This window comes from Channa argus, unplaced genomic scaffold (genome assembly GCF_033026475.1).
Source record: "Channa argus isolate prfri unplaced genomic scaffold, Channa argus male v1.0 Contig052, whole genome shotgun sequence".
Lineage (NCBI taxonomy): Eukaryota > Metazoa > Chordata > Actinopteri > Anabantiformes > Channidae > Channa > Channa argus.
This window is the reverse complement of record NW_027125271.1, coordinates 49005-75249: the sequence shown is the minus strand read 5'-3', so window position 1 is coordinate 75249 and position 26245 is coordinate 49005. Positions and strand designations below refer to the sequence as shown.

At 42.4% G+C, this 26245-nt stretch overlaps 21 pseudogenes; all 21 read right to left on the bottom strand.

The window, feature by feature from the left end:
- Nucleotides 1–640: 640 nt before the first annotated feature.
- LOC137119232 (5S ribosomal RNA) lies at nucleotides 641–759 on the bottom strand (annotated as a pseudogene).
- Nucleotides 760–1616: 857 nt separating this feature from the next.
- Nucleotides 1617–1735, bottom strand: LOC137119193 (5S ribosomal RNA; annotated as a pseudogene).
- An 851-nt stretch (nucleotides 1736–2586) lies between these two features.
- Nucleotides 2587–2705, bottom strand: LOC137119242 (5S ribosomal RNA; annotated as a pseudogene).
- Nucleotides 2706–3562: 857 nt separating this feature from the next.
- Nucleotides 3563–3681, bottom strand: LOC137119181 (5S ribosomal RNA; annotated as a pseudogene).
- Nucleotides 3682–10628: 6947 nt separating this feature from the next.
- LOC137119261 (5S ribosomal RNA) lies at nucleotides 10629–10747 on the bottom strand (annotated as a pseudogene).
- An 857-nt stretch (nucleotides 10748–11604) lies between these two features.
- On the bottom strand, nucleotides 11605–11713 carry LOC137119205 (5S ribosomal RNA; annotated as a pseudogene).
- Nucleotides 11714–12940: 1227 nt separating this feature from the next.
- Nucleotides 12941–13059, bottom strand: LOC137119257 (5S ribosomal RNA; annotated as a pseudogene).
- An 868-nt stretch (nucleotides 13060–13927) lies between these two features.
- LOC137119175 (5S ribosomal RNA) lies at nucleotides 13928–14046 on the bottom strand (annotated as a pseudogene).
- An 868-nt stretch (nucleotides 14047–14914) lies between these two features.
- On the bottom strand, nucleotides 14915–15033 carry LOC137119174 (5S ribosomal RNA; annotated as a pseudogene).
- An 868-nt stretch (nucleotides 15034–15901) lies between these two features.
- LOC137119194 (5S ribosomal RNA) lies at nucleotides 15902–16020 on the bottom strand (annotated as a pseudogene).
- A 251-nt stretch (nucleotides 16021–16271) lies between these two features.
- Nucleotides 16272–16390, bottom strand: LOC137119230 (5S ribosomal RNA; annotated as a pseudogene).
- Nucleotides 16391–17248: 858 nt separating this feature from the next.
- LOC137119173 (5S ribosomal RNA) lies at nucleotides 17249–17367 on the bottom strand (annotated as a pseudogene).
- An 868-nt stretch (nucleotides 17368–18235) lies between these two features.
- LOC137119166 (5S ribosomal RNA) lies at nucleotides 18236–18354 on the bottom strand (annotated as a pseudogene).
- Nucleotides 18355–19211: 857 nt separating this feature from the next.
- On the bottom strand, nucleotides 19212–19330 carry LOC137119267 (5S ribosomal RNA; annotated as a pseudogene).
- Nucleotides 19331–20187: 857 nt separating this feature from the next.
- On the bottom strand, nucleotides 20188–20306 carry LOC137119240 (5S ribosomal RNA; annotated as a pseudogene).
- An 857-nt stretch (nucleotides 20307–21163) lies between these two features.
- LOC137119184 (5S ribosomal RNA) lies at nucleotides 21164–21282 on the bottom strand (annotated as a pseudogene).
- An 867-nt stretch (nucleotides 21283–22149) lies between these two features.
- Nucleotides 22150–22268, bottom strand: LOC137119219 (5S ribosomal RNA; annotated as a pseudogene).
- An 857-nt stretch (nucleotides 22269–23125) lies between these two features.
- LOC137119183 (5S ribosomal RNA) lies at nucleotides 23126–23244 on the bottom strand (annotated as a pseudogene).
- An 857-nt stretch (nucleotides 23245–24101) lies between these two features.
- On the bottom strand, nucleotides 24102–24220 carry LOC137119210 (5S ribosomal RNA; annotated as a pseudogene).
- An 857-nt stretch (nucleotides 24221–25077) lies between these two features.
- LOC137119182 (5S ribosomal RNA) lies at nucleotides 25078–25196 on the bottom strand (annotated as a pseudogene).
- An 857-nt stretch (nucleotides 25197–26053) lies between these two features.
- Nucleotides 26054–26172, bottom strand: LOC137119191 (5S ribosomal RNA; annotated as a pseudogene).
- Between the last annotated feature and the right edge of the window lie 73 nt (nucleotides 26173–26245).

Sequence of the window (26245 nt, the reverse complement as noted above, 5' to 3'; positions counted from 1 at the left end):
AATGATATTTATTTTAAACGAAAGAAAGTGTCAAACAAAACATGACACTACAACTCAGGGCGAACCAAGGCCAACATAATAAACAAAATAAGCCATTTCCCACAGAAAGTGCTAGCTAGCCTGATAGAAATAAACAAACCAAAAGACAGTCGCTAACCCTAACTCCCTAATGTGAAAACAGTCCAAAGAAAATGGCAGTTCACCCCTACAGATTTAATACTATTTACAAAATATACAATTTATAAACAAAACCACGGCACAAAACCTAACAATTCAAAAATGCTAAATAAGGTTTGGAAACCAAGAACAGCAAACAGGTGCTGATGCCAGAAAGAGCCTCGCTAGCTGTTGGGAACCGTACTTTTAAAACTCCAGGAAGTGTAGGATGGACCAATCAGCTTCCTGTACTGCCCCCCAATCCGGCCAATCAGGCAGGGCACCTATAAGAACAAGAAAATAAAAACAACACATATGGCCAGGACCGTAACATGGTCTACTAGTAATGAAGCACGATGGTTGACAAACCAATAAAGTAGCAAAACAGTAATGAAAGAACAAAATTTGACGAAAATATAGAACAATTTCTATGAATAAATAGGCAGTAACACCAGCTTGTGCTGCCCGTAAACCCAAGCAAAAAAGCTTACAGCACCTGGTATTCCCACGTGGTCTTCCTACCAAGTACTAACCAGGCCCGGCTCTATTTGGCTGCCGAGATCGGACGGGATCGGGCGCTTAGAGAGCAGTGTGGCCGTAAGCTGCATTTGACATCATCAACAGCTCTTAAAAACGCTGGAGAAGCAGAATGCATGACACTTGCTAAGAAGAAGATAAATGTGGCAAAGTACAAAGTACTATGACTGTACTGGTCTGTTACGCCCCTGTCGAGGGGGTCAGGCTGAAACATACAAAGATAAATTAGCATGTTCCCTCTCCGATCCCCAAACCAAAATCCAGGATCGAGATGTTCCAACAGAATGATATTTATTTTAAACGAAAGAAAGTGTCAAACAAAACATGACACTACAACTCAGGGCGAACCAAGGCCAACATAATAAACAAAATAAGCCATTTCCCACAGAAAGTGCTAGCTAGCCTGATAGAAATAAACAAACCAAAAGACAGTCGCTAACCCTAACTCCCTAATGTGAAAACAGTCCAAAGAAAATGGCAGTTCACCCCTACAGATTTATTACTATTTACAAAATATACAATTTATAAACAAAACCACGGCATAAAACCTAACAATTCAAAAATGCTAAATAAGGTTTGGAAACCAAGAACAGCAAACAGGTGCTGCTGCCAGAAAGAGCCTCGCTAGCTGTTGGGAACCGTACTTTTAAAACTCCAGGAAGTGTAGGATGGACCAATCAGCTTCCTGTACTGCCCCCCAATCCGGCCAATCAGGCAGGGCACCTATAAGAACAACAAAATAAAACCAACACATATGGCCAGGACCGTAACATGGTCTACTAGTAATGAAGCACGATGGTTGACAAACCAATAAAGTAGCAAAACAGCAATGAAAGAACAAAATTTGATGAAAATATAGAACAATTTCTATGAATAAATAGGCAGTAACACCAGCTTGTGCTGCCCGTAAACCCAAGCAAAAAAGCTTACAGCACCTGGTATTCCCAGGCGGTCTTCCTACCAAGTACTAACCAGGCCCGGCTCTATTTGGCTGCCGAGATCGGACGAGATCGGGCGCTTAGAGAGCGGTGTGGCCGTAAGCTGCATTTGACATCATCAACAGCTCTTAAAAACGCTGGAGAAGCAGAATGCATGACACTTGCTAAGAAGAAGATAAATGTGGCAAAGTACAAAGTAAATACTGTACTGGTCTGTTACGCCCCTGTCTAGGGGGTCAGGGTGCAACATACAAAGATAAATTAGGATCCCCAAACCAAAATCCAGGATCGAGATGTTCCAACAGAATGCTATTTATTTTAAACGAAAGAAAGTGTCAAACAAAACATGACACTACAACTCAGGGCGAACCAAGGCCAACATAATAAACAAAATAATCCATTTCCCACAGAAAGTGCTAGCTAGCCTGATAGAAATAAACAAACCAAAAGACAGTCGCTAACCCTAACTCCCTAATGTGAAAACAAGAGAAAACAATCAAAAGAAAATGGCAGTCCACCCCTACAGATTTAATACTATTTACAAAATATACAATTTATAAACAAAACCACGGCACAAAACCTAACAATTCAAAAATGCTAAATAAGGTTTGGAAAGCAAGAACAGCAAACAGGTGCTGCTGCCAGAAAGAGCCTCGCTAGCTGTTGGGAACCGTACTTTTAAAACTCCAGGAAGTGTAGGATGGACCAATCAGCTTCCTGTACTTCCCCCAAATCCGGCCAATCAGGCAGGGCACCTATAAGAACAAGAAAATAAAAACAACACATATGGCCAGGACCGTAACATGGTCTATTAGTAATGAAGCACGATGGTTGACAAACCAATAAAGTAGCAAAACAGCAATGAAAGAACAAAATTTGATGAAAATATAGAACAATTTCTATGAATAAATAGGCAGTAACACCAGCTTGTGCTGCCCGTAAACCCAAGCAAAAAAGCTTACAGCACCTGGTATTCCCAGGCGGTCTTCCTACCAAGTACTAACCAGGCCCGGCCCTATTTGGCTGCCGAGATCGGACGAGATCGGGCGCTTAGAGAGCGGTGTGGCCGTAAACTGCATTTGACATCATCAACAGCTCTTAAGAACGCTAGAGAAGCAGAATGCATGACACTTGCTAAGAAGAAGATAAATGTGGCAAAGTACAAAGTACTATGACTGTACTGGTCTGTTACGCCCCTGTCGAGGGGGTCAGGCTGAAACATACAAAGATAAATTAGCATGTTCCCTCTCCGATCCCCAAACCAAAATCCAGGATCGAGATGTTCCAACAGAATGATATTTATTTTAAACGAAAGAAAGTGTCAAACAAAACATGACACTACAACTCAGGGCGAACCAAGGCCAACATAATAAACAAAATAAGCCATTTCCCACAGAAAGTGCTAGCTAGCCTGATAGAAATAAACAAACCAAAAGACAGTCGCTAACCCTAACTCCCTAATGTGAAAACAGTCCAAAGAAAATGGCAGTTCACCCCTACAGATTTAATACTATTTACAAAATATACAATTTATAAACAAAACCACGGCATAAAACCTAACAATTCAAAAATGCTAAATAAGGTTTGGAAACCAAGAACAGCAAACAGGTGCTGCTGCCAGAAAGAGCCTCGCTAGCTGTTGGGAACCGTACTTTTAAAACTCCAGGAAGTGTAGGATGGACCAATCAGCTTCCTGTACTGCCCCCCAATCCGGCCAATCAGACAGGGCACCTATAAGAACAACAAAATAAAACCAACACATATGGCCAGGACCGTAACATGGTCTACTAGTAATGAAGCACGATGGTTGACAAACCAATAAAGTAGCAAAACAGCAATGAAAGAACAAAATTTGATGAAAATATAGAACAATTTCTATGAATAAATAGGCAGTAACACCAGCTTGTGCTGCCCGTAAACCCAAGCAAAAAAGCTTACAGCACCTGGTATTCCCAGGCGGTCTTCCTACCAAGTACTAACCAGGCCCGGCTCTATTTGGCTGCCGAGATCGGACGAGATCGGGCGCTTAGAGAGCGGTGTGGCCGTAAGCTGCATTTGACATCATCAACAGCTCTTAAAAACGCTGGAGAAGCAGAATGCATGACACTTGCTAAGAAGAAGATAAATGTGGCAAAGTACAAAGTAAATACTGTACTGGTCTGTTACGCCCCTGTCTAGGGGGTCAGGGTGCAACATACAAAGATAAATTAGGATCCCCAAACCAAAATCCAGGATCGAGATGTTCCAACAGAATGCTATTTATTTTAAACGAAAGAAAGTGTCAAACGAAACATGACACTACAACTCAGGGCGAATCAAGGCCAACATAATAAACAAAATAAGCCATTTCCCACAGAAAGTGCTAGCTAGCCTGATAGAAATAAACAAACCAAAAGACAGTCGCTAACCCTAACTCCCTAATGTGAAAACAAGAGAAAACAATCAAAAGAAAATGGCAGTTCACCCCTACAGATTTAATACTATTTACAAAATATAGAATTTATAAACAAAACTACGGCACAAAACCTAACAATTCAAAAATGCTAAATAAGGTTTGGAAACCAAGAACAGCAAACAGGTGCTGCTGCCAGAAAGAGCCTCGCTAGCTGTTGGGAACCGTACTTTTAAAACTCCAGGAAGTGTAGGATGGACCAATCAGCTTCCTGTACTGCCCCCCAATCCGGCCAATCAGGCAGGGCACCTATAAGAACAACAAAATAAAAACAACACATATGGCCAGGACCGTAACATGGTCTACTAGTAATGAAGCACGATGGTTGACAAACCAATAAAGTAGCAAAACAGCAATGAAAGAACAAAATTTGATGAAAATATAGAACAATTTCTATGAATAAATAGGCAGTAACACCAGCTTGTGCTGCCCGTAAACCCAAGCAAAAAAGCTTACAGCACCTGGTATTCCCAGGCGGTCTTCCTACCAAGTACTAACCAGGCCCGGCTCTATTTGGCTGCCGAGATTGGACGAGATCGGGCGCTTTTTTTTTTTTTTTTTTATCTTTTTTTTTTTTTTTTTTTTTATCTTTTTATTATCAAAAATACACTTTACAAAATAAAAATTAACTATATACAGAGAAACATAAAGAAAAAGAGTAAATTCATTCGTCTTTTTAACAGTAAATCAAACAAATTAAAGCAAAGCAAGCCTCTTCCCCTTTTTTCCACATATTTGTATGCACATATATACATGTATACATACATATATATACATACACACATATATATACATATATACATACACACATACATTCTTAAATATATACGCCCATATACTACAAGGTTAAATAAATTCACCCAAAATCGAAGTGCAATCTACCCTCCCCATCCAGCTCACATAAATCATTCCTTGCCCCCCACCTAGCTATAAACTCATCCTCATCCACTGAAAACAGAATTCTCATGTAATGTGTCACCATATTTTGAAAAAAACCCACCCTGTTTGTCCTTTTCCCCCCATACAAAGCATAATTTCTACCAACATACAACACATGACGTGCTACACTCAATAAAAAATTGATTAAACCAACATTACATCTTTTATCACCTTTTTGTTTCCCAAAGCACCACACCCAGTCCCATGCTTCCCCTTCTAACTTAGGCAGTTTACACTTATTGATTAACAACGTTTTAACCCAGTCCCTGAAATCCCGTGTGACTGTACAGTATAGCATAAAGTGGTTAAAATCTTCATCTTCCACCCTACAGACCGGACAGGTTCTCGCATACGTGCTTTTACTTATCTGGTGAAGGACGACAGAAACCAGCACCCTTCTGTGACGCAGCAGGAAGTTTGAGTTTGCTATTGCAGGGGGAAGCCACTTACTGTGTAGATTTGACCAAATTTCAGAGACGGGACGGGTAAGAAAGAGATGAGACCATGCAGTGTTTGCTGTAGGTTCTTGGAATATTTTGTTAATTAAAACCCTATACCAAAATTTTGATTGTAAATCTTGCAGTTTTCTGTTTTTGACGTCACAGGTCAGAGCAAAATCCAGCTCGTCGTCCTCCACCCGATCCTCATTCACTTCCGACAACCACTCTTTCCACTCTTGCGGCATTCGCTCTAATAAATCATCACAAAATCGCACAACTCTAGCCTTTTTTATATTAAACCCTTTCATCCTAATTTTACTAAATACCGCAAGAGGGCTAGGAGCCCCTGTCTGGTCTAAAACATCTTTAATCTGATGTAGCGCCTCAGTCAAGATGCCCCGACCGGCCTTACATCCCTCTCGGCCGCTGAGGCAGGGGTTCCCAAAGATGGGCTGGTTTAACACACTTTGTTTTGATGTAATTACACACTCCAACTGGGGCAGGATTTCCACCCATGCCTCAGCCGCCTCCTGGAAGAGTGGACATGTTCCCACAATAGGCCGGCCGAGTGTGACGCTACATAGATTGTAAAAGCCGCACATACCTCTTTTCAGTACATCATCATACAAATAATCCTCCCATATGTTTTTAGTTTTCTGGCTCAGCATTTTCTTAAACAGTTTTATTCTTAATGACTTCAATTTTGCTTTTAAATTACACAGTTTGAGTCCCCCCTTTTTGTACGGCCCGACCAGTGTCTTATGTGCAATTTTCATTGCTCTCCCCTTCCATAGAAAATCCTCAATAGCGCTGCTCAGGCGTACCAGTACATCACTCGGCAGGTGACAAACCTGCATGGTGTAGACAAGTCTCGGCACAATTACTGCATTTATTACAGTGATTTTCCCTTTTAAACCTAATCCCCTCATTCTCCACAGTGCGAGCCTTGATCTACACCCCGCAACCTGCTCTTCCCAGGATCTACGACTGCTGTCTTCTGGTTGTGAGCCCAAATATACACCAAGTACTTTAACCTCAGGCCCGCCCCTTTTAAAATGCTGGCCTTCCTCCCCAAGAACAGTACCAGGCCCCAGGATCAAACTCGATTTGTCCTTATTTACCCGTGCTCCCGCAGCTTGCTCATATGCATCTAGATGTTGCAAAACCCTTCGCAAACTATCCCCATCCCTGACCATGATGTTAATATCATCCGCATATTGTGCTATTTTGAAATCAGTTCCTCTGGGCGACGTGATCCCAATTATTTGAGAGTCAGATATAATTGACTGTGCTAGAGGTTCTGCCACTATTGCATAGAGCATAGCTGATAGGGGGCACCCCTGTCTCACTGATCTTTCTAAGGGGACGGGATCTGTCACGAAGCCATTGCACTTCACGACACTAGTAGCTCGGCTGTACAGTAACTTCATCCACCCTCGAAAAGTTGGGCCGAACCCAAAAACCCCCAGACACTCGAAGAGAAAATCGTGACTCACTTTGTCAAATGCCTTCTCTAGATCTACATTAAGGTATATACCTCCTGTAGCCATTAAATTCTCCAATGAGAATTTTGTTGACAAAATGCAGTCAGCGATATCCCTCCCCGGAATGCTGTAAGTCTGGGTAGGCCCAACTATCGAGCCAATCACTCCCTTAAGCCTGAACCCTAGCACCTTAGCGAGGATCTTATAGTCAGTATTGAGCAGACTAATTGGCCTATAATTTGCCAGGTCATCTCTGGCGCCTTTGTTTTTATAAACTAGAGTGATCACACCCCTTAAAAAAGACTCCGCGCACCTGTTCTCCTCCTGCATGGCAGAGTATAGCCTGCAGAGGACGGGGGCCAGTATGTTGCTGAAATGTTGGTAAAACTCAGCTGAGAGACCATCCACACCCGGGCTTTTAGATGTATTAAGGTTTCCAATCGCTGCTCTCACTTCTTCAATCTGAATGTCACCATCACACAGAGCCGCATCCTCGTGACTGAGGGAGCAGCCAATTTTTCCTAATACTGTGTCCATTTGTGCTTTTTTAATATGTTGTTTGCTAAACAAATTAGCGTAGTAGTCTTGTATTGCTTGTAAAATATCCACTATATCAGTATGTGTGTTTCCATCAAGGTCTTTTATTTCTGGTATGTATGTTTTTGCCTGTTTCCTTTTTTCCAAACCTAGAAAAAAAGCAGTACAGCGCTCCCCTTTCAACATGTGTTGTGCTTTACTGCGGATCATTGCGCCTCTGCATTTTCTCTCATCTAACCGTCTCCGCTGCTCCCTCAATCCAAGATAGACATCCAAGGGACGGTCACACTCAGCCTCAATAAGCTCAAGCTCCTCTTTTAGATGATGTCTCAGCTCAGCCTCCTCTGTCTTTTCCCTCAGCCTCTTCTCTCTGCTCAGAGCGATACAACGCTTTTTAATTTTAAATTTGGTGCGCTCCCACCACTCAATGATATCCACGACATAATCACTCTCATCACATAGAGCAGAGAGAAAAGACTTCATTTTATCTTTAAAAACTTGATCTTCAAGGAGGGAAGTGTTAAAACACCACAGGCCCCCATTCCTTTGCATACCACCCTCCCCTAGAGTCACCTTTAAACAGGCATGATCACTCCAGGAACAAAAACAATATTTACACTCATTTAATTCTTGCACCAAACTCGACGCCAACAAACACAGGTCAATCCTGGATTGCTTTAGCCTGCCCAATACCACTTGCCTGCGCGAATACGCCCGGGTGCCGGGGTTCAGCACTCTCCACGCATCTATCAAATCACACTCATCCATCCATACAAAAACAGCCGATCTACTAATGTCTTGTTTAAATTTATTATTAACTCCTACGTCCGCCTTAGTCAGAGCAACATTCCAATCTCCTATCACTACCGAGCGATCATCTGTCCACCTTTTGCAGCGCTCAAAGAAACCTCTCCTTTCAGGTTCACTGTTCGGACCGTGCAAATTCAGAATTCTATATTTTTTATTATAATGTATTATATCAATAACAATTAGTCTACCCTGTCCATCCTTAAAAATCTCCACAATACTCTCACACACACCCGGCTTTACAAAAATTGCCACTCCAGCAGTTTTGTCAGAGGAGAGGGAGTAAAAGAGCTCCCCTCTCCAAAAAGATTTTATAGTGTCTATTTTGTCCATGGACCACCTACATTCCTGGACACACAAGATGTCGCATGCCATTTCTCCACAGAGTTGCTCTATTTTCCCAATATTTGTTAACCCGTTTAAATTTTGCGATTGAAGCAGCATTATCAAGTAAACACCGATTAAAAAGGTCATTTCCTAAGCTGTTTTTTCCCTTTGCCTCTATTCCCTCCCTCACTCCTCCCTGATTTCTCTTGCTGTGGACGTTTTCTAACCTGCTTTATCTGCTGAACATCCATCTCCGAATCTGACTCTATACTGTCAGCCTGGGGAGCCAGCAGGGCAGCATCCGAGTCTTCCTCTCTAGGGGCGGGTGGTATTCCATTATGAGAGGGGACCTTCTGTGAAGCGAGCCAAGATGGGCTCAGCCAACCCCCTTCAGGGTGACCCGCCCTATCCCCGCTCCACTCTGCCAGCACTTGATCCATACTAGATCCCAACACATCCTCTCTTTCACTCCCATGTTCCTCCCGCACAGGTAGGTCACCGCCCTGCGTCTCCAACACCACCTCATCCTCCTGTTCACTCTCGCTGCCCATATTCAGCTCTGGCTCCTCTACAGGTCTAACCTCACTCCTGTCATCCTCGGAGATGGATTCCCTGCTACCCTCCCCATTCCCTTCATCTATATTTTTACATTGACATTCCTCTGTGGAGCTATGACATTCCATACATCTGTGCATCCTGGCATCACACTCACGTGCATAATGTCCCTGTTTATTACATTTAAAACAGGTGAAATCCGGACAGTCCCTCACGATGTGTCCCGGCTGTAAGCACATCCGACAAACTTTCACTTGATTATTGTGAATTACTCTAAAATACTCCGGACCATTAGCTGTCATGAATTTCGCTGAGTAGGGCAGTGACTGCACAGTTTCATTAAACTTTACCTTCATATATCTTGTACCGTCCGCCACATCAGTCCCGGGCCACATCCTCCTTTTAATAGGCGAGATCGCTCTCACTCCCCACACGTCCAGTTTTTCCATAATTTCCTCGTCCGTTATATACGCCGGCAAATTCAAAAAAGACACCACCAGTTCATCAATTGCTAATGTTTTTACCATTACCACCGCTTTACCAACTTTAAATCCATCCAGTAGCCTTTTCTTTCCAGCTTCACTTTTTACCGTCACCTCATATTTATTCGATCCGGTCTCACGCAGCGCAACTATGCCTCCACACACATCACGTATTGCTCGTAACAGTTCCATCGTTTTCACCTTCTCTTCACCAACCACCTCTGCTAATACAGTCAAATCTTTTTCGTACCTTTTTTCTCTCATTGTCTCCCGTCTTCCGCTCATCTCCGTCTGCATCCTCGCCCGTTCCTCCTGATGTTTTCCATCCACACAAATGCCATCAATCTCCAACCTATTCTGCCGCTGCTCTCCGACCAAATCTACTCCTTTCCCCGTCCTCTTTGCTGAAGTAATCCTCTGCATTGACAAGCCCGGAACTTGCCCGCCATTTCTCTTCTCTCCCTGCTCCACGGCCTGGCGTTTGCTTCCTCCCGCTCCGTTCTCTATTTCGGCTGGCATTGCCGTTTCCCCCCGACATCTCATGGTAGGAGCCACAATTTTCACAGCGTCCTCCGTCAATTTACCTCGTCTTTCTCCGCCATTCTCCATTTTACGTAGCTTGGCGAATCGAGTAACACTCGGCAAAAAAACAAAACCAAAATAAAATAAAAAAGAAAAAGGCAAAATGAAAGCGCCCCCGAACGGAGCAAATCCGCCGGGGGGATTAGTAACATAAACGAAATCGAAATCTCTATACTATTTAGTTAAATTACGACAAAAAACACAAGCAAACTGAAAAAGCCCGCCAAAACAGGCTCATGCGCGGGTCCGTCACTGCTCGCTCTAGAGAGAAACCACACCTCTGTCTGCAACCAGGTTTGGGAACCAAAAACAGCAAACAGGTGCTGCTGCCAGAAAGAGCCTACAAATAGGCAGTAACACCAGCTTGTGCTGCCCGTAAACCCAAGCAAAGAAGCTTACAGCACGTGGTATTCCCAGGCGGTCTTCCTACCAAGTACTAACCAGGCCCGGCTCTATTTGGCTGCCGAGATCGGACGAGATCGGGCGCTTTGAGAGCGGTGTGGCCGTAAGCTGCATTTGACATCATCAACAGCTCTTAAAAACGCTGGAGAAGCAGAATGCATGACACTTGCTAAGAAGAAGATAAATGTGGCAAAGTACAAAGTACTATAACTGTACTGGTCTGTTACGCCCCTGTCCAGGGGCTCAGGGTGCAACATACAAAGATAAATTAGCATGTTCCCTCTCCGATCCCCAAACCAAAATCCAGGATCGAGATGTTCCAACAGAATGATATTTATTTTAAACGAAAGAAAGTGTCAAACAAAACATGACACTACAACTCAGGGCGAACCAAGGCCAACATAATAAACAAAATAAGCCATTTCCCACAGAAAGTGCTAGCTAGCCTGATAGAAATAAACAATCCAAAAGACAGTCGCTAACCCTAACTCCCTAATGTGAAAACAGTCCAAAGAAAATGGCTGTTCACCCCTACAGATTTAATACTATTTACAAAATATACAATTTATAAACAAAACCACGGCACAAAACCTAACAATTCAAAAATGCTAAATAAGGTTTGGAAACCAAGAACAGCAAACAGGTGCTGCTGCCAGAAAGAGCCTCGCTAGCTGTTGGGAACCGTACTTTTAAAACTCCAGGAAGTGTAGGATGGACCAATCAGCTTCCTGTACTGCCCCCCAATCCGGCCAATCAGGCAGGGCACCTATAAGAACAACAAAAAAAAAACAACACATATGGCCAGGACCGTAACATGGTCTACTAGTAATGAAGCACGATGGTTGACAAACCAATAAAGTAGCAAAACAGTAATGAAAGAACAAAATTTGATGAAAATATAGAACAATTTCTATGAATAAATAGGCAGTAACACCAGCTTGTGCTGCCCGTAAACCCAAGCAAAAAAGCTTACAGCACCTGGTATTCCCACGCGGTCTTCCTACCAAGTACTAACCAGGCCCGGCTCTATTTGGCTGCCGAGATCGGGCGCTTAGAGAGCGGTGTGGCCGTAAGCTGCATTTGACATCATCAACAGCTCTTAAAAACGCTGGAGAAGCAGAATGCATGACACTTGCTAAGAAGAAGATAAATGTGGCAAAGTACAAAGTACTATAACTGTACTGGTCTGTTACGCCCCTGTCTAGGGGGTCAGGGTGCAACATACAAAGATAAATTAGCATGTTCCCTCTCCGGTCTCCAAACCAAAATCCAGGATCGAGATGTTCCAACAGAATGATATTTATTTTAAACGAAATAAAGTGTCAAACAAAACATGACACTACAACTCAGGGCGAACCAAGGCCAACATAATAAACAAAATAAGCCATTTCCCACAGAAAGTGCTAGCTAGCCTGATAGAAATAAACAAACCAAAAGACAGTCGCTAACCCTAACTCCCTAATGTGAAAACAAGAGAAAACAATCAAAAGAAAATGGCTGTTCACCACTACAGATTTAATACTATTTACAAAATATACAATTTATAGACAAAACCACGGCACAAAACCTAACAATTCAAAAATGCTAAATAAGGTTTGGAAACCAAGAACAGCAAACAGGTGCTGCTGCCAGAAAGAGCCTCGCTAGCTGTTGGGAACCGTACTTTTAAAACTCCAGGAAGTTTAGGATGGACCAATCAGCTTCCTGTACTGCCCCTCAATCCGGCCAATCAGGCAGGGCACCTATAAGAACAACAAAATAAAAACAACACATATGGCCAGGACCGTAACATGGTCTACTAGTAATGAAGCACGATGGTTGAAAAACCAATAAAGTAGCAAAACAGCAATGAAAGAACAAAATTTGATGAAAATATAGAACAATTTCTAGGAATAAATAGGCAGTAACACCAGCTTGTGCTGCCCGTAAACCCAAGCAAAAAAGCTTACAGCACCAGGCGGTCTTCCTACCAAGTACTAACTAGGCCCGGCCTTATTTGGCTGCCGAGATCGGACGAGATCGGACGCTTCGAGAGCAGTGTGGCCGTAAGCTGCATTTGATATCATCAACAACTCCTAAAAACGCTGGAGAAGCAGAATGCATGACACTCGCTAAGAAGTAGATAAATGTGGCAAAGTACTAAAACGGTACTGGTCTAGTAGTAAAGAAGCACGATGGTTGACAAACCAATAAAGTAGCAAAACAGCAATGAAAGAACAAACTTTGATGAAAATATAGAACAATTTCTATGAATAAATAGGCAGTAACACCAGCTTGTGCTGCCCGTAAACCCAAGCAACAAAGCTTACAGCACCTGGTATTCCCAGGCGGTCTTCCTACCAAGTACTAACCAGGCCCGTCTCTATTTGGCTGCCGAGATCGGACGAGATCGGGCGCTTTGAGAGCGATGTGGCCGTAAGCTGCATTTGACATCATCAACAGCTCTTAAAAACGCTGGAGAAGCAGAATGCATGACACTTGCTAAGAAGAAGATAAATGTGGCAAAGTACAAAGTACTATAAACTGTACTGGTCTGTTACGCCCCTGTCTAGGGGGTCAGGGTGCAACATACAAAGATAAATTAGCATGTTCCCTCTCCGATCCCCAAACCAAAATCCAAGATCGAGATGTTCCAACAGAATGATATTTATTTTAAACGAAAGAAAGTGTCAAACAAAACATGACACTACAACTCAGGGGGAACCAAGGCCAACATAATAAACAAAATAAGCCATTTCCCACAGAAAGTGCTAGCTAGCCTGATAGAAATAAACAAACCAAAAGACAGTCGCTAACCCTAACTCCCTAATGCGAAAACAAGAGAAAACAGTCCAAAGAAAATGGCAGTTCACCCCTACAGATTTAATACTATTTACAAAATATACAATTTATAAACAAAACCACGGCACAAAACCTAACAATTCAAAAATGCTAAATAAGGTTTGGAAACAAAGAACAGCAAACAGGTGCTGCTGCCAGAAAGAGCCTCGCTAGCTGTTGGGAACCGTACTTTTAAAACTCCAGGAAGTGTAGGATGGACCAATCAGCTTCCTGTACTGCCCCCCAATCCGGCCAATCAGGCAGGGCACCTATAAGAACAACAAAATAAAAACAACACATATGGCCAGGACCGTAACATGGTCTACTAGTAATGAAGCACGATGGTTGACAAACCAATAAAGTAGCAAAACAGCAATGAAAGAACAAAATTTGATGAAAATATAGAACAATTTCTATGAATAAATAGGCAGTAACACCAGCTTGTGCTGCCCGTAAACCCAAGCAAAAAAGCTTACAGCACCTGGTATTCCCAGGCGGTCTTCCTACCAAGTACTAACAAGGCCTGGTCCTATTTGGCTGCCGAGATCGGACGAGATCGGGCGCTTCGAGAGCAGTGTGGCCGTAAGCTGCATTTGATATCATCAACAGCTCCTAAAAACGCTGGAGAAGCAGAATGCATGACACTTGCTAAGAAGAATATAAATGTGGCAAAGTACAAAGTACTATAAACTGTACTGGTCTGTTACGCCCCTGTCTAGGGGGTCAGGGTGCAACATACAAAGATAAATTAGCATGTTCCCTCTCCGGTCTCCAAACCAAAATCCAGGATCGAGATGTTCCAACAGAATGATATTTATTTTAAACGAAAGAAAGTGTCAAACAAAACATGACACTACAACTCAGGGGGAACCAAGGCCAACATAATAAACAAAATAAGCCATTTCCCACAGAAACTGCTAGCTAACCTGATAGAAATAAACAAACCAAAAGACAGTCGCTAACCCTAACTCTCTATTGTGAAAACAAGAGAAAACAATCAAAAGAAAATGGCAGTTCACCCCTACAGATCTAATACTATTTACAAAATATACAATTTATAGACAAAACCACGGCACAAAACCTAACAATTCAAAAATGCTAAATAAGGTTTGGAAACCAAGAACAGCAAACAGGTGCTGCTGCCAGAAAGAGCCTCGCTAGCTGTTGGGAACCGTACTTTTAAAACTCCAGGAAGTGTAGGATGGACCAATCAGCTTCCTGTACTGCCCCCCAATCCGGCCAATCAGGCAGGGCACCTATAAGAACAACAAAATAAAAACAACACATATGGCCAGGACCGTAACATGGTCTACTAGTAATGAAGCACGATGGTTGACAAACCAATAAAGTAGCAAAACAGCAATGAAAGAACAAAATTTGATGAAAATATAGAACAATTTCTATGAATAAATAGGCAGTAACACCAGCTTGTGCTGCCCGTAAACCCAAGCAAAAAAGCTTACAGCACCTGGTATTCCCAGGCGGTCTTCCTACCAAGTACTAACAAGGCCTGGTCCTATTTGGCTGCCGAGATCGGACGAGATCGGGCGCTTCGAGAGCAGTGTGGCCGTAAGCTGCATTTGATATCATCAACAGCTCCTAAAAACGCTGGAGAAGCAGAATGCATGACACTTGCTAAGAAGAATATAAATGTGGCAAAGTACAAAGTACTATAAACTGTACTGGTCTGTTACGCCCCTGTCTAGGGGGTCAGGGTGCAACATACAAAGATAAATTAGCATGTTCCCTCTCCGGTCTCCAAACCAAAATCCAGGATCGAGATGTTCCAACAGAATGATATTTATTTTAAACGAAAGAAAGTGTCAAACAAAACATGACACTACAACTCAGGGGGAACCAAGGCCAACATAATAAACAAAATAAGCCATTTCCCACAGAAACTGCTAGCTAACCTGATAGAAATAAACAAACCAAAAGACAGTCGCTAACCCTAACTCTCTATTGTGAAAACAAGAGAAAACAATCAAAAGAAAATGGCAGTTCACCCCTACAGATCTAATACTATTTACAAAATATACAATTTATAGACAAAACCACGGCACAAAACCTAACAATTCAAAAATGCTAAATAAGGTTTGGAAACCAAGAACAGCAAACAGGTGCTGCTGCCAGAAAGAGCCTCGCTAGCTGTTGGGAACCGTACTTTTAAAACTCCAGGAAGTGTAGGATGGACCAATCAGCTTCCTGTACTGCCCCCCAATCCGGCCAATCAGGCAGGGCACCTATAAGAACAACAAAATAAAAACAACACATATGGCCAGGACCGTAACATGGTCTACTAGTAATGAAGCACGATGGTTGACAAACCAATAAAGTAGCAAAACAGCAATGAAAGAACAAAATTTGATGAAAATATAGAACAATTTCTATGAATAAATAGGCAGTAACACCAGCTTGTGCTGCCCGTAAACCCAAGCAAAAAAGCTTACAGCACCTGGTATTCCCAGGCGGTCTTCCTACCAAGTACTAACAAGGCCCGGCCCTATTTGGATGCCGAGATCGGACGAGATCGGGCGCTTCGAGAGCAGTGTGGCCGTAAGCTGCATTTGATATAATCAACAACTCCTAAAAACGCTGGAGAAGCAGAATGCATGACACTCGCTAAAAAGTAGATAAATGTGGCAAAGTACTAAAACGGTACTGGTTTAGTAGTAAAGAAGCACGATGGTTGACAAACCAATAAAGTAGCAAAACAGCAATGAAAGAACAAACTTTGATGAAAATATAGAACAATTTCTATGAATAAATAGGCAGTAACACCAGCTTGTGCTGCCCGTAAACCCAAGCAACAAAGCTTACAGCACCTGGTATTCCCAGGCGGTCTTCCTACCAAGTACTAACCAGGCCCGGCTCTATTTGGCTGCCGAGATCGGACGAGATCGGGCGCTTGGAGAGCGGTGTGGCCGTAAGCTGCATTTGACATCATCAACAGCTCTTAAAAACGCTGGAGAAGCAGAATGCATGACACTTGCTAAGAAGAAGATAAATGTGGCAAAGTACAAAGTACTATAAACTGTACTGGTCTGTTACGCCCCTGGCTAGGGGGTCAGGGTGCAACATACAAAGATAAATTAGCATGTTCCCTCTCCGATCCCCAAACCAAAATCCAAGATCGAGATGTTCCAACAGAATGATATTTATTTTAAACGAAAGAAAGTGTCAAACAAAACATGACACTACAACTCAGGGGGAACCAAGGCCAACATAATAAACAAAATAAGCCATTTCCCACAGAAAGTGCTAGCTAGCCTGATAGAAATAAACAAACCAAAAGACAGTCGCTAACCCTAACTCCCTAATGCGAAAACAATCAAAAGAAAATGGCAGTTCACCCCTACAGATTTAATACTATTTACAAAATATACAATTTATAAACAAAACCACGGCAGAAAACCTAACAATTCAAAAATGCTAAATAAGGTTTGGAAACAAAGAACAGCAAACAGGTGCTGCTGCCAGAAAGAGCCTCGCTAGCTGTTGGGAACCGTACTTTTAAAACTCCAGGAAGTGTAGGATGGACCAATCAGCTTCCTGTACTGCCCCCCAATCCGGCCAATCAGGCAGGGCACCTATAAGAACAACAAAATAAAAACAACACATATGGCCAGGACCGTAACATGGTCTACTAGTAATGAAGCACGATGGTTGACAAACCAATAAAGTAGCAAAACAGCAATGAAAGAACAAAATTTGATGAAAATATAGAACAATTTCTATGAATAAATAGGCAGTAACACCAGCTTGTGCTGCCCGTAAACCCAAGCAAAAAAGCTTACAGCACCTGGTATTCCCAGGCGGTCTTCCTACCAAGTACTAACAAGGCCTGGTCCTATTTGGCTGCCGAGATCGGACGAGATCGGGCGCTTCGAGAGCAGTGTGGCCGTAAGCTGCATTTGATATCATCAACAGCTCCTAAAAACGCTGGAGAAGCAGAATGCATGACACTTGCTAAGAAGAATATAAATGTGGCAAAGTACAAAGTACTATAAACTGTACTGGTCTGTTACGCCCCTGTCTAGGGGGTCAGGGTGCAACATACAAAGATAAATTAGCATGTTCCCTCTCCGGTCTCCAAACCAAAATCCAGGATCGAGATGTTCCAACAGAATGATATTTATTTTAAACGAAAGAAAGTGTCAAACAAAACATGACACTACAACTCAGGGGGAACCAAGGCCAACATAATAAACAAAATAAGCCATTTCCCACAGAAACTGCTAGCTAACCTGATAGAAATAAACAAACCAACAGACAGTCGCTAACCCTAACTCCCTAATGTGAAAACAAGAGAAAACAATCAAAAGAAAATGGCAGTTCACCCCTACAGATCTAATACTATTTACAAAATATACAATTTATAGACAAAACCACGGCACAAAACCTAACAATTCAAAAATGCTAAATAAGGTTTGGAAACCAAGAACAGCAAACAGGTGCTGCTGCCAGAAAGAGCCTCGCTAGCTGTTGGGAACCGTACTTTTAAAACTCCAGGAAGTGTAGGATGGACCAATCAGCTTCCTGTACTGCCCCCCAATCCGGCCAATCAGGCAGGGCACCTATAAGAACAACAAAATAAAAACAACACATATGGCCAGGACCGTAACATGGTCTACTAGTAATGAAGCACGATGGTTGACAAACCAATAAAGTAGCAAAACAGCAATGAAAGAACAAAATTTGATGAAAATATAGAACAATTTCTATGAATAAATAGGCAGTAACACCAGCTTGTGCTGCCCGTAAACCCAAGCAACAAAGCTTACAGCACCTGGTATTGCCAGGCGGTCTTCCTACCAATTACTAACCAGGCCCGGCTCTATTTGGCTGCCGAGATCGGACGAGATCGGACGCTTAGAGAGCGGTGTGGCCGTAAGCTGCATTTGACATCATCAACAGCTCTTAAAAACGCTGGAGAAGCAGAATGCATGACACTTGCTAAGAAGAAGATAAATGTGGCAAAGTACAAAGTACTATAACTGTACTGGTCTGATACGCCCCTGTCTAGGGGGTCAGGGTGCAACATACAAAGATAAATTAGCATGTTCCCTCTCTGATCCCCAAACCAAAATCCAGGATCAAGATGTTCCAACAGAATGATATTTATTTTAATCGAAAGAAAGTGTCAAACAAAACATGACACTACAACTCAGGGGGAACCAAGGCCAACATAATAAACAAAATAAGCCATATCCCACAGAAAGTGCTAGCTAGCCTGATAGAAATAAACAAACCAAAAGACAGTCGCTAACCCTAACTCCCTAATGTGAAAACAGTCCAAAGAAAATGGCAGTTCACCCCTACAGATTTAATACTATTTACAAAATATACAATTTATAAACAAAACCACGGCACAAAACCTAACAATTCAAAAATGCTAAATAAGATTTGGAAAGCAAGAACAGCAAACAGGTGCTGATGCCAGAAAGAGCCTCGCTAGCTGTTGGGAACCGTACTTTTAAAACTCCAGGAAGTGTAGGATGGACCAATCAGCTTCCTGTACTGCCCCCCAATCCGGCCAATCAGGCAGGGCACCTATAAGAACAAGAAAATAAAAACAACACATATGGCCAGGACCGTAACATGGTCTACTAGTAATGAAGCACGATGGTTGGCAAACCAATAAAGTAGCAAAACAGCAATGAAAGAACAAAATTTGATGAAAATATAGAACAATTTCTATGAATAAATAGGCAGTAACACCAGCTTGTGCTGCCCGTAAACCCAAGCAAAAAAGCTTACAGCACGTGGTATTCCCAGGCGGTCTTCCTACCAAGTACTAACCAGGCCCGGCCCTATTTGGCTGCCGAGATCGGACGAGATCGGGCGCTTAGAGAGCGGTGTGGCCGTAAGCTGCATTTGACATAATCAACAGCTCTTAAAAACGCTAGAGAAGCAGAATGCATGACACTTGCTAAGAAGAAGATAAATGTGGCAAAGTACAAAGTACTATGACTGTACTGGTCTGTTACGCCCCTGTCTAGGGGGTCAGGGTGAAACATACAAAGATAAATTAGCATGTTCCCTCTCCGATCCCCAAACCAAAATCCAGGATCGAGATGTTCCAACAGAATGATATTTATTTTAAACGAAAGAAAGTGTCAAACAAAACATGACACTACAACTCAGGGCGAACCAAGGCCAACATAATAAACAAAATAAGCCATTTCCCCCAGAAAGTGCTAGCTAGCCTGATAGAAATAAACAAACCAAAAGACAGTCGCTAACCCTAACTCCCTAATGTGAAAACAGTCCAAAGAAAATGGCAGTTCACCCCTACAGATTTAATACTATTTACAAAATATACAATTTATAAACAAAACCACGGCACAAAACCTAACAATTCAAAAATGCTAAATAAGGTTTGGAAACCAAGAACAGCAAACAGGTGCTGCTGCCAGAAAGAGCCTCGCTAGCTGTTGGGAACCGTACTTTTAAAACTCCAGGAAGTGTAGGATGGACCAATCAGCTTCCTGTACTTCCCCAAAATCCGGCCAATCAGGCAGGGCACCTATAAGAACAAGAAAATAAAAACAACACATATGGCCAGGACCGTAACATGGTCTATTAGTAATGAAGCACGATGGTTGACAAACCAATAAAGTAGCAAAACAGCAATGAAAGAACAAAATTTGATGAAAATATAGAACAATTTCTATGAATAAATAGGCAGTAACACCAGCTTGTGCTGCCCGTAAACCCAAGCAAAAAAGCTTACAGCACCTGGTATTCCCAGGCGGTCTTCCTACCAAGTACTAACCAGGCCCGGCCCTATTTGGCTGCCGAGATCGGACGGGATCGGGCGCTTAGAGAGCGGTGTGGCCGTAAGCTGCATTTGACATCATCAACAGCTCTTAAAAACGCTAGACAAGCAGAATGCATGACACTTGTTAAGAATAAGATAAATGTGGCAAAGTACAAAGTACTATGACTGTACTGGTCTGTTACGCCCCTGTCTAGGGGGTCAGGGTGAAACATACAAAGATAAATTAGCATGTTCCCTCTCCGATCCCCAAACCAAAATCCAGGATTGAGATGTTCCAACAGAATGATATTTATTTTAAACGAAAGAAAGTGTCAAACAAAACATGACACTACAACTCAGGGCGAACCAAGGCCAACATAATAAACAAAATAAGCCATTTCCCACAGAAAGTGCTAGCTAGCCTGATAGAAATAAACAAACCAAAAGACAGTCGCTAACCCTAACTCCCTAATGTGAAAACAGTCCAAAGAAAATGGCAGTTCACCCCTACAGATTTAATACTATTTACAAAATATACAATTTATAAACAAAACCACGGCACAAAACCTAACAATTCAAAAATGCTAAATAAGGTTTGGAAACCAAGAACAGCAAACGGGTGCTGATGCCAGAAAGAGCCTCGCTAGCTGTTGGGAACCGTACTTTTAAAACTCCAGGAAGTGTAGGATGGACCAATCAGTTTCCTGTACTGCCCCCCAATCCGGCCAATCAGGCAGGACACCTATAAGAACAAGAAAATAAAAACAACACATATGGCCAAGACCGTAACATGGTCTACTAGTAATGAAGCACGATGGTTGGCAAACCAATAAAGTAGCAAAACAGCAATGAAAGAACAAAATTTGATGAAAATATAGAACAATTTCTATGAATAAATAGGCAGTAACACCAGCTTGTGCTGCCCGTAAACCCAAGCAAAGAAGCTTACAGCACGTGGTATTCCCAGGCGGTCTTCCTACCAAGTACTAACAAGGCCCGGCCCTACTTGGCTGCCGAGATCGGACGGGATCGGGCGCTTAGAGAGCAGTGTGGCCGTAAGCTGCATTTGACATCATCAACAGCTCTTAAAAACGCTGGAGAAGCAGAATGCATGACACTTGCTAAGAAGAAGATAAATGTGGCAAAGTACAAAGTACTATAACTGTACTGGTCTGTTACGCCCCTGTCTAGGGGGTCAGGCTGAAACATACAAAGATAAATTAGCATGTTCCCTCTCCGATCCCCAAACCAAAATCCAGGATCGAGATGTTCCAACAGAATGATATTTATTTTAAACGAAAGAAAGTGTCAAACAAAACATGACACTACAACTCAGGGCGAACCAAGGCCAACATAATAAACAAAATAAGCCATTTCCCACAGAAAGTGCTAGCTAGCCTGATAGAAATAAACAAACCAAAAGACAGTCGCTAACCCTAACTCCCTAATGTGAAAACAAGAGAAAACAATCAAAAGAAAATGGCAGTCCACCCCTACAGATTTAATACTATTTACAAAATATACAATTTATAAACAAAACCACGGCACAAAACCTAACAATTCAAAAATGCTAAATAAGGTTTGGAAACCAAGAACAGCAAACAGGTGCTGATGCCAGAAAGAGCTTCGCTAGCTGTTGGGAACCGTACTTTTAAAACTCCAGGAAGTGTAGGATGGACCAATCAGCTTCCTGTACTGCCCCCCAATCCGGCCAATCAGGCAGGGCACCTATAAGAACAAGAAAATAAAAACAACACATATGGCCAGGACCGTAACATGGTCTACTAGTAATGAAGCACGATGGTTGGCAAACCAATAAAGTAGCAAAACAGCAATGAAAGAACAAAATTTGATGAAAATATAGAACAATTTCTATGAATAAATAGGCAGTAACACCAGCTTGTGCTGCCCGTAAACCCAAGCAAAGAAGCTTACAGCACGTGGTATTCCCAGGCGTTCTTCCTACCAAGTACTAACAAGGCCCGGCCCTATTTGGCTGCCGAGATCAGACGGGATCGGGCGCTTAGAGAGCAGTGTGGCCGTAAGCTGCATTTGACATCATCAACAGCTCTTAAAAACGCTGGAGAAGCAGAATGCATGACACTTGCTAAGAAGAAGATAAATTTGGCAAAGTACAAAGTACTATAACTGTACTGGTCTGTTACGCCCCTGTCTAGGGGGTCAGGGTGCAACATACAAAGATAAATTAGCATGTTCCCTCTCCGATCCCCAAACCAAAATCCAGGATCGAGATGTTCCAACAGAATGATATTTATTTTAAACGAAAGAAAGTGTCAAACAAAACATGACACTACAACTCAGGGCGAACCAAGGCCAACATAATAAACAAAATAAGCCATTTCCCACAGAAAGTGCTAGCTAGCCTGATAGAAATAAACAAACCAAAAGACAGTCGCTAACCCTAACTCCCTAATGTGAAAACAGTCCAAAGAAAATGGCAGTTCACCCCTACAGATTTAATACTATTTACAAAATATACAATTTATAAACAAAACCACGGCACAAAACCTAACAATTCAAAAATGCTAAATAAGGTTTGGAAACCAAGAACAGCAAACAGGTGCTGATGCCAGAAAGAGCCTCGCTAGCTGTTGGGAACCGTACTTTTAAAACTCCAGGAAGTGTAGGATGGACCAATCAGCTTCCTGTACTGCCCCCCAATCCGGCCAATCAGGCAGGGCACCTATAAGAACAAGAAAATAAAAACAACACATATGGCCAGGACCGTAACATGGTCTACTAGTAATGAAGCACGATGGTTGGCAAACCAATAAAGTAGCAAAACAGCAATGAAAGAACAAAATTTGATGAAAATATAGAACAATTTCTATGAATAAATAGGCAGTAACACCAGCTTGTGCTGCCCGTAAACCCAAGCAAAGAAGCTTACAGCACGTGGTATTCCCAGGCGGTCTTCCTACCAAGTACTAACAAGGCCCGGCCCTACTTGGCTGCCGAGATCGGACGGGATCGGGCGCTTAGAGAGCAGTGTGGCCGTAAGCTGCATTTGACATCATCAACAGCTCTTAAAAACGCTGGAGAAGCAGAATGCATGACACTTGCTAAGAAGAAGATAAATGTGGCAAAGTACAAAGTACTATAACTGTACTGGTCTGTTACGCCCCTGTCTAGGGGGTCAGGGTGAAACATACAAAGATAAATTAGCATGTTCCCTCTCCGATCCCCAAACCAAAATCCAGGATTGAGATGTTCCAACAGAATGATATTTATTTTAAACGAAAGAAAGTGTCAAACAAAACATGACACTACAACTCAGGGCGAACCAAGGCCAACATAATAAACAAAATAAGCCATTTCCCACAGAAAGTGCTAGCTAGCCTGATAGAAATAAACAAACCAAAAGACAGTCGCTAACCCTAACTCCCTAATGTGAAAACAGTCCAAAGAAAATGGCAGTTCACCCCTACAGATTTAATACTATTTACAAAATATACAATTTATAAACAAAACCACGGCACAAAACCTAACAATTCAAAAATGCTAAATAAGGTTTGGAAACCAAGAACAGCAAACAGGTGCTGATGCCAGAAAGAGCCTCGCTAGCTGTTGGGAACCGTACTTTTAAAACTCCAGGAAGTGTAGGATGGACCAATCAGCTTCCTGTACTGCCCCCCAATCCGGCCAATCAGGCAGGGCACCTATAAGAACAAGAAATTAAAAACAACACATATGGCCAGGACCGTAACATGGTCTACTAGTAATGAAGCACGATGGTTGGCAAACCAATAAAGTAGCAAAACAGCAATGAAAGAACAAAATTTGATGAAAATATAGAACAATTTCTATGAATAAATAGGCAGTAACACCAGCTTGTGCTGCCCGTAAACCCAAGCAAAGAAGCTTACAGCACGTGGTATTCCCAGGCGTTCTTCCTACCAAGTACTAACAAGGCCCGGCCCTATTTGGCTGCCGAGATCGGACGGGATCGGGCGCTTAGAGAGCAGTGTGGCCGTAAGCTGCATTTGACATCATCAACAGCTCTTAAAAACGCTGGAGAAGCAGAATGCATGACACTTGCTAAGAAGAAGATAAATTTGGCAAAGTACAAAGTACTATAACTGTACTGGTCTGTTACGCCCCTGTCTAGGGGGTCAGGGTGCAACATACAAAGATAAATTAGCATGTTCCCTCTCCGATCCCCAAACCAAAATCCAGGATCGAGATGTTCCAACAGAATGATATTTATTTTAAACGAAAGAAAGTGTCAAACAAAACATGACACTACAACTCAGGGCGAACCAAGGCCAACATAATAAACAAAATAAGCCATTTCCCACAGAAAGTGCTAGCTAGCCTGATAGAAATAAACAAACCAAAAGACAGTCGCTAACCCTAACTCCCTAATGTGAAAACAGTCCAAAGAAAATGGCAGTTCACCCCTACAGATTTAATACTATTTACAAAATATACAATTTATAAACAAAACCACGGCACAAAACCTAACAATTCAAAAATGCTAAATAAGGTTTGGAAACCAAGAACAGCAAACAGGTGCTGATGCCAGAAAGAGCCTCGCTAGCTGTTGGGAACCGTACTTTTAAAACTCCAGGAAGTGTAGGATGGACCAATCAGCTTCCTGTACTGCCCCCCAATCCGGCCAATCAGGCAGGGCACCTATAAGAACAAGAAAATAAAAACAACACATATGGCCAGGACCGTAACATGGTCTACTAGTAATGAAGCACGATGGTTGGCAAACCAATAAAGTAGCAAAACAGCAATGAAAGAACAAAATTTGATGAAAATATAGAACAATTTCTATGAATAAATAGGCAGTAACACCAGCTTGTGCTGCCCGTAAACCCAAGCAAAGAAGCTTACAGCACGTGGTATTCCCAGGCGGTCTTCCTACCAAGTACTAACAAGGCCCGGCCCTACTTGGCTGCCGAGATCGGACGGGATCGGGCGCTTAGAGAGCAGTGTGGCCGTAAGCTGCATTTGACATCATCAACAGCTCTTAAAAACGCTGGAGAAGCAGAATGCATGACACTTGCTAAGACGAAGATAAATGTGGCAAAGTACAAAGTACTATAACTGTACTGGTCTGTTACGCCCCTGTCTAGGGGGTCAGGGTGCAACATACAAAGATAAATTAGCATGTTCCCTCTCCGATCCCCAAACCAAAATCCAGGATCGAGATGTTCCAACAGAATGATATTTATTTTAAACGAAAGAAAGTGTCAAACAAAACATGACACTACAACTCAGGGCGAACCAAGGCCAACATAATAAACAAAATAAGCCATTTCCCACAGAAAGTGCTAGCTAGCCTGATAGAAATAAACAAACCAAAAGACAGTCGCTAACCCTAACTCCCTAATGTGAAAACAGTCCAAAGAAAATGGCAGTTCACCCCTACAGATTTAATACTATTTACAAAATGTACAATTTATAAACAAAACCACGGCACAAAACCTAACAATTCAAAAATGCTAAATAAGGTTTGGAAACCAAGAACAGCAAACAGGTGCTGATGCCAGAAAGAGCATCGCTAGCTGTTGGGAACCGTACTTTTAAAACTCCAGGAAGTGTAGGATGGACCAATCAGCTTCCTGTACTGCCCCCCAATCCGGCCAATCAGGCAGGGCACCTATAAGAACAAGAAAATAAAAACAACACATATGGCCAGGACCGTAACATGGTCTACTAGTAATGAAGCACGATGGTTGGCAAACCAATAAAGTAGCAAAACAGCAATGAAAGAACAAAATTTGATGAAAATATAGAACAATTTCTATGAATAAATAGGCAGTAACACCAGCTTGTGCTGCCCGTAAACCCAAGCAAAGAAGCTTACAGCACGTGGTATTCCCAGGCGGTCTTCCTACCAAGTACTAACAAGGCCCGGCCCTATTTGGCTGCCGAGATCGGACGGGATCGGGCGCTTAGAGAGCAGTGTGGCCGTAAGCTGCATTTGACATCATCAACAGCTCTTAAAAACGCTGGAGAAGCAGAATGCATGACACTTGCTAAGAAGAAGAT